The following is a 7,775-nucleotide window of genomic DNA, read 5'->3' as shown; positions in this document are numbered from 1 at the left end:
AAAAGAAAAGAAAAGAAAAGAAAATAAACTTAGACCTACCAGATAAGCCTTTACAACTCCAATAGCTAGCTACCCAAATGATAAACAGGCTTGTCAGTTTTTAAGCAATGAAAGTTCTTATTATCTGTAACCTAGAATGTTCTTAGTACTTTTAAATAAAAAACATTTTCCCCAAATCTATAAAATTCTAAGAGCATTCCATGAGATTATACTTTTAAAAAGATATAAAATAGCCAGGCGGTGGTGGTGCATGCCTTTAATCCCAGCACTTGGGAGGCAGGGGCAGGCGGATTTTGAGTTTGAGGCCAGCCTGGTCTACAGAATGAGTTCCAGGACAGCCAGGGATACACAGAGAAACCCTGTCTCAAACAAAACAAAAACAAAAAACAAAAAACAAAAAAAACCCCAACAAAACAAACAAACAAAAAGATATAAAATAATGCTTAACTTATAGACAGACTCTCACATCTGAGTTAGTACATTTGAATTTTTAAGTCATCAAGACTGTGAAACTTGAGATGATAAACTTCATGATTCATCCTCAGTTCAGCCATTCCTATACTCCCATACGTGGGTAGTGTCCTATATGTGGAAGAGGCTAATCATGGAGAGAGATTTTGACACTAACAGTCCCTCCTGATTTTATGAAGCTAATTATCTAGCAGAGGGATTGGAAAGCAAGCCAGTTAAATATGTAAGTACATTACTTTGAAGAACCATTGTTTAAATGAGCTTAAATGAGGCACTGAACGTTTGCTCATGGCAAAGGACATGGAAAAGCTACCAATTGAGTGCTGTCTAGAAAAATAAGATTCAGAATTTTAAAAATGTTTTGTCTAAGTAACATAAGCTTAGTTATGTTCAAAAGTTAAAGCAATTGTAAGTTAGACAATAAAAACACTCCCTGTACCTTCCCTCCGTTGACCCCGGCTCCTGATACAAGCTCTTTCAACTCCCTTTTACCACCACTTCCATGTAGTTTGTAAGTATGAGGACTCATTTCAGATTACTCTGCTTCCATTGAGAATAAGGACCTAGCCATCTTGTAGCATGCCCTCGTCTCCACTTACAGTCCATGGCTACACTTTCTGGTGTGGAGCCTATCAATGACTTATGTGTCTCTTGTCTTTTTCCAACTGCGTTGTAACTCACCTTTTTGAGTTACATTCACTGACATTAATACATCAGTGAAAAACTTTGAGCACCACACGTAGATAACTATCTTCTCTGATATTTTATTTTACATAAGCTTTTCTGATACATATTTTATAGTTTTTCCTAAATTTTGACAAAAGACCTGGGTAACGTGGTAGCTCATGGTCATCTATACCTCCAGTTCTAGGATACCCTCTTCTCAGTGCCTGTGGAGACAGGCACCAGGTACACACAAGGTACACACACACACACACACACACACACACACACACACACACACGTATGTAGTCAAAACACTCTGTTGCGGGAAATAGTAAATAAAATCCACCCTGTAAGCTCTCTTGGCCCGCCGGCACTAGCCGGCCACATCACTATGTCCTGACCAGCTCTTGCTATTTTCTCCCAGCTAGCAAGATCATCTCGCTTACATACAACACCTACACCCCCACAATCAGTATCTAGAGCCTAGTATATGCATAAAACAAATAAATCTTCATGCTTTGAGACAGTATCTCACCTTATAGCTGTTTGCTTGTTTTTTGAAACAAGATCTCATTCTGTACAGTGGTGTACACCTTTAATTACACCACTAGGGAGGCAGTGGCAGATGGGTCTCTGTAAGTTAGAGGCCAGCATGGTCTACCAAGTGAGTTCCAGCCCAGCAAGGGCTACGTGTGATACCATGCCTCAAAATACAAATTAAAAAAAGAATAGCAATGATTCTTTGTTAGACCTTAAAGGGACTTTAAGTGGAAAATGCTTCTCCCAGCACTCAGGAAGGCATCTGTAGGTATCTGTGAGTTCAAGGACAGCCATGTTTACAAAGCAAAGTCCAGTCAGGTCATACAGTGAGACCCTAAATTTCACCCCTACTCCACATAGAAAATACCTGGCTCCCCTGAGAGAGGCAAGTGGAGAATACAGCTCATTTCCAGTGCTTCTACCCAGTCATCAAACAGTTATAATCTCTTGCAAAGCATATGATGTCTAGAGTTGCATATTCTCGCCACAGTGAATTAGCTGCACTGGCAATCACTGGTTCTTACTCCACTGGCTTTCCTGGGTGTCCAGCTTGCAGTCCACAAAACTCTGGCCCTTCTTAGCATCGATAACTAATATATTCTATTAGCTCTATTCTCTAGAGAACTTTTTTCTTTTAAGACAGGGTTTCTTTGTGTAGACCTGGCTGTCCTATAACTCTCTCTGTAGTCGAGGCTAGCCTCAAACTAAGATCCACCTGCCTCTACTTCCTGAGTGCTGGGATTAAAGGTGTGTGTTACCACTGCCCAGCTTGGAGAACTCTTAACATACTACAATAACATGTTTTTCATGTAAAATTGTTTACATTTGAAGGAATTTGGCATATCATGTAACTAGAAGACTCACTTACTTCACATCCTTGACTTCACTATAGAAACAGGATCAGACCTCAGTTAGGTCTACTTATTCACCTTTTTTATTCTTAAAAAACAATTGTTACATTTATTTGTGTGTATTTGCATCTACATGCATGCATATATGCCAGAGTACATGTGTGTGTAGGTCAGAGAACAGTTCATAGAAAGCAGTTCTCTTCCACTCTGTGGTTCCAGGTGATCAAGCTCGGGTTGTCAGGTGGAAGAAAGCACCCTTAACTGCTGAGCCAGCTCTGTGGCCCCGGAACAAACTAAACATCTGAAATTAGGATTAGATTAGATGTGTAATCTTCCAACTGGAAACTATAATGATTAAAACATTAAATTCTTCTCCTCCTCCTCTTCCTTCTTCTTTTTTTAGGGAAAAGCAGAACCCAGAGATTCAATGGCAAGAAAAGTCAGGAAGATGTAAGAAATAATTGGGGGAGAGGGAAGTTGGGACAAAATACTTAGGAGCAACACGAAAGCAAAGCTGCAGCACTGGAGAAACTAGAGGAAGAACACTTACTTTCAGGCAGGGTGGCATGCTACCTTAGCTCAGAGAGACCCTGGGCTGGCTGAAGGTGGTCCAGCTCAAAACATGCGCTTCCAGGGCTAAGGGACACTAGAGCCAAGGAAACTCTAATAAAACAAAGCACTTAGTCTTGCTTACAGTCTCAGAGGGTTATTCCATTACCATGGTGGAGAGCAGACAGGCATGGCTGAGACTCAGCTTTACATTCTGATCCATACACAGGCAGAGAGTGGGACTCTGGGCATCCTGCACCACCAGTGACACACCTCCTTCAGCAGAGCCATACCCACTCCAACAAAGCCAAACCTCCCAATCCTCTCAAGAAATTCACCAAGTGAGGTGCAGGTACCTACTCATCATTCAAATCACCACAAGGGACAAAGGTGAAAACAGATAAGCCAATAAGCATTGCATATAGTTATCCAGAAGGCTAGAGGTGACGGTGGCTACAGTCAAAGTGAAAAGAAATAGCCAGACCAACATATATATTGGAATTAGAAACAGATTCCCTGACTACATGGATGTGAGGTGTGGAAGAAAGAGAGGAGTCAAGGATGACTCCAAGACTTCTTTTGTTTCCACCACACGTGTATGTGTGTGTGTATGTTTGTGTGTGTGTGTGTGTGCACATGTTCCCATTATGTGGACACAAGTGTGAGGATGCATGTGTGTACATGTGGAGGCCTGAGGTTGATGTCATGGTCTCCTTCGATCACTCTCCAATTCATTCACTAAGGCAGAGTCTTTCTCCAGAACCCAGAGAGCAATGACATTGTAAATCAGGCCAGCCTGCTCTGGGATCCCATATCCCTCTCCCACATGCTGGAATTATACATGGGCTTTTGCCTGGCTTTTACCCATGTACTGTGGATCTCAAGTCTAGTCCTAAAGTTTGAAGGGCAAGTCCTTTTAACTATTGAGTGATTTTCCCCAGCATCTCCGAGACTTATCTGAAAACTGGAGGGTGGGCCCTGCCATTGATAACAGGAAGAAAATGTGGACATGTGGGTATTTTTAGGGAAAGCCACAGTTCAGTGGTAGAGATTACTGTTGGTATGCTAGTGTAGCTATCTGGGCATCAGATCTATTTCTCTAGAATCAGACGCCTTGAGTAAAGCAGCTGTATCACAGAGGTTTTAAAGAGTACTGACAAACTGCTCTTCAAGCTGTATGCTATGATACGTACTGATTTTACCCCATCTTCTTTGGTTAGACTTATGTATGAGCATCTTCCTGAATGTGTGTACATGTGTTCTACATGCACACATAGTGCTTGTATAGAGTCCTCTACATGTTCTTCAGATTCCTCAGTGTCCCACTATAGGTACGATAGCAAGTACATTACTTCCACATTGTAAATAATGGCTCCAAAGCCATTAGTTCATCCTTTATGCACTGATAGTCAATGTTTCCTGAGTCACACAATTTGGACATTTTAATCTTTTCATTGATCTCAGTTTGGCCCTACACAGCATTGTTGGTGGTAGTTTTTTTCTTCCCCTCTTTTCCTCCCTCACTACCTTTCTTTCCTTCCTTCTTTCTTTCTTTTTCTGTCTGTCTTCCTTCCTTTCTTTCCTTCTTACTTCCTTTCTTTTTCTGTCTGTCTGTCTCGGTATTCCTCCCCCCGCCCCCCAACCCCTTCAGACAGTCTCACATAGGTCAAACTGCCTAGACATTTCTCCATAGCTGAAAGTGAACTTGTGGTTCTCTTGCTTTCACTCTCTGGAGTTGAGCACTGAACATGTGTGTCACCAAATCCAGCTAAACTCTTTCCCATACTCTGTGTGGGCAGTGATGAGAAAGAATGTATGACCTTTGTTTTGTTTTGTTTTAGGGAGATAAAAGCAGAAGGGAAAACCAAAATAATATATTAATCATAAATATGTATATATTATATTTAGCAAAAAAATTACTAAATACAATGCTCTGGTTTTAAGTAACAGAAATTTTTCTCATAAAGAAAACAATTGAAAATCATTGATTATATAGATGTAATATTAATAATATTCTTTATACCAATGTAAGGTATACATATACCCTGTATCAGAACTATTGAGTCAGGTGGTTCTATTAAGAGTCACAGAAGGTTTCAATCTTACTGTCAGTATGTAAGATCAAAGCTATCATCTTTTCTAAATGATTTTTTTAATTTAATTTTTTAAATTTTTCTGTACATTGTTGTGTCTGTGTGAATGTGTTCACACGGGACCCCCTGGAACTGGAGTTAGACAGTTGTAAGTTGCCAAGCAGGTGCTGGGAATTGAACCAGGGTCTTCTAGAAGAGCAGCCAGTGCTCTTAGTCGCTAAGCCATCTCTCCAGTGCCCAAAGCCATCGTCTTTGAATTTCGAATCTTTTTGGCTTGAACTGGTTATTAGTTTTGTTAACTAAAAAAGACCTAAAGCAAGTAAGTCAAAATGTTAATAGCCGTATGCTTTCGCTGAATAGCTTTTTAAATTTAATTTAATTTAGTTCAATTTAATTTAATAGACAGGGTTTCTCCATGGAGCCCTAACTATCTGGAACAGGAAATGTAGACTAGGCCTTGTAGGTCACTAGCTGTGTAGACACTCTGCTTCCTGAGTACTGGGATTAAAGGAGTGAGCCACCATGCCCAGTCTGCATATTTATCTTAAAGTATTAAGTATTTCTTTCTAATTTAGTTCCCCCTCAAAACAAAAACAAAACCAAACCAAAAACAACTGAAAAAAAAAAACCCTGAAATTAAATTCTTGGTCAAGTTCCCAAATGCTATGTCCAAAGAATCCAATGCTTTAATCAAACCAGACATGCAAAGCAGCTAGGGATGTGCAAGCCTGAGGCTCTGCATTCCATCTCCAGCAATGTTTCTACCTGCAGTGTCTCTCATGCCAATAGGCTTAAAGTTTCAGTTTTTTTCCAAGATCTAAAAGAATTAAAATATAAGCCAATTCTGAATAAAAGGCTCATCATTTCTAACTCATTGTCCCACTTTGGAATAAAGCAAACATTTATTTATATTAAGTATAGGGGTTACTTTTGCTTTTACTCTTGTGAAAATTTTACTCTGCAATTAAAATTTAGACATGTTTCAAGGTGTGGTGGCACATATATTTAATCCCAGCACTCCAGAGGGAGAGGCAAAACCCACAGGACACAGATTGAGACAGCTTTCCTTCTTTCTGGGTTTGGTTTCTCTTATAATCTCTTTATATACCAAAAGAGAAAGGGACCTAATCCTATCAGTTTATATCACACATACACACACAGTTTTGAATGTTGTATTTTGAAACTTTGATTCTAATCAGAAATATTCAACCCCTGTTTAAATCTTAAAAACACAACCAAATGAATGAAAACATAAACTAAAACCAGCTTTTCTTTATCCTTGAATGATGTTTTATTGCCTTGCAATGGTGGAAGAGTCAGGCTATGGTTGGCAGAGCCTCTTCCTATGTATATAGTAAATGTTCACTACCTTAAATAAAAGCACTCAGGAGGTAGAGATGGTAGATCTCTCTGAGTTCAAGGTCAGCCCTATCTGCACAGTGAGTTCCATGATAGCCAGGTCTATGTAGATAGACCCTGTCTTAAAAAAATAAAATAAAATAAAAACCCATAAAAGAACAACAACAAAACCAAAACCGTCAAAGGCAACACCAGTGAGATGGAATCAGAGTGATGAAAGTTTATACTTTTGCCTTAGGCATGAACTTCCTAACCTGCTAACCTAAGTCACACAACTACTACTCACCTACATGTTAGTCACTCCTCGTCCATCAAAAACTAAAAACTATAACATTTTGGTTGTAAAATTTAAGTTTCAAGTTCTCCCGTCTGTATTTAAAGAGTGCAGATCAGTGATATAAACACATATGCAAATGTGCCTCTGCTGGGAATGCGTGTAGAACTCGAACAGCTCCTGTATGGCAGCTGTGCTCTTCCTGAGGTTTGCTCCTAATCCCAAAGTCTGTTGATCTGTACTGAGGTCTCAGACAAGCAGAGTAAAGCTAAATAGCTTAGAAAGTGGCCAAATTATGCTCAGATCATTAATGCCAGGTAAACATCTCCACGCATTTACATAAAGCTCCCTTAAAAAAATAAATAGAAAAATCTTTAGAAGCAAACACAAAATATCCACTAAATGCTTTTGCTGATATTATGGAATAGATATGAGCATAGTAAGATTAAAAATTTTAAATGTAGGGGCTGAAGAGATGGCTCAGTGGTTAAAAGCACTTGCTACTCTTGCAGGACCTGGGTTCTATTCTCAGCACCTATATCAGGCAGCTCATAACCTGACCTTTACCAGCACCTGTGCGCCAAGTGAGCACAGCAGAAACACACACACACACCACACACACACCACACACACACACACCACACACCCACAACACACACCCACACGCACACACCCACAACACACACACCACACACCACATACACACACACAACATACAACACACACACACACACACACACACACACACACACACACACGCGCGCACGCACACATGCACGCACGTAATCTTAAAAACAAATTTAAAAATTTTTATAGGTACAATATAACTGAGTTATCAAGAAAAGCATTCAGAAATATTATAATGAATTATTTTGAAAAATTTTCACTTGGGAGGCAGAGGCAGGCAGATTTCTGAGTTCGAGGCCAGCCTGGTCTATACAGTAAGTTCCAGGACAGCCAGGGCTACACAGA

The 7,775-nt window shown here is 39.9% G+C and overlaps 1 protein-coding gene across 5 annotated transcripts in view; it reads right to left on the bottom strand.

Annotated features, from left to right (window-relative positions):
• Lpgat1 (lysophosphatidylglycerol acyltransferase 1) overlaps nt 1–7,775 on the bottom strand; it is a 73,114-nt gene that overhangs the window by 7,744 nt on the left and 57,595 nt on the right. The window lies entirely within an intron of this gene.

Source organism: Mastomys coucha, unplaced genomic scaffold, assembly GCF_008632895.1.
Source record: "Mastomys coucha isolate ucsf_1 unplaced genomic scaffold, UCSF_Mcou_1 pScaffold1, whole genome shotgun sequence".
Taxonomy (NCBI): domain Eukaryota; kingdom Metazoa; phylum Chordata; class Mammalia; order Rodentia; family Muridae; genus Mastomys; species Mastomys coucha.
The sequence above is the reverse complement of the archived record's forward strand: the minus strand, read 5'-3'. Positions and strand labels throughout refer to the sequence as shown.